Genomic DNA, 434 nt, shown 5'->3' with positions numbered 1-434 from the left:
CGTACATCCATTAATGGACAATCAGGGTTCACGTAGTTCTTTATCTAGAAAAAGGTTTGTAAGTTGTTTTAAAAAAAAATGGATTGATTTATATTTTTAAAAAAAAACCAGAAAAGAAGGATCGCATAATTTTGATAAAAGATTTAGTTTAACAACAATTAACCCCTTTTTTAGGTTTTAAATAGTTTTGTATTTTTTTTATTTTGAGAAAAAAAAAGTAAGAAGAAACAGTCCAATGCGTACTTAAATTCAAACAAAAAAATATGATTTTTAAGAAAACATTTTCTACACGTACAAAAAAAAGTATCTTTGGAAGAAAACTTCAAAGTATAATAAAACGAGGAAAATAACTGGGCTTTGGTGCCAGGATGATAACTGGACTTTGGTGCCAGGATGATAACTGGGCTTTTGTGCCAGGATGATAACTGGGCTTT

Source organism: Vigna radiata, chromosome 6, assembly GCF_000741045.1.
Source record: "Vigna radiata var. radiata cultivar VC1973A chromosome 6, Vradiata_ver6, whole genome shotgun sequence".
Lineage (NCBI taxonomy): Eukaryota > Viridiplantae > Streptophyta > Magnoliopsida > Fabales > Fabaceae > Vigna > Vigna radiata.
This window is presented reverse-complemented; position numbering follows the sequence as displayed.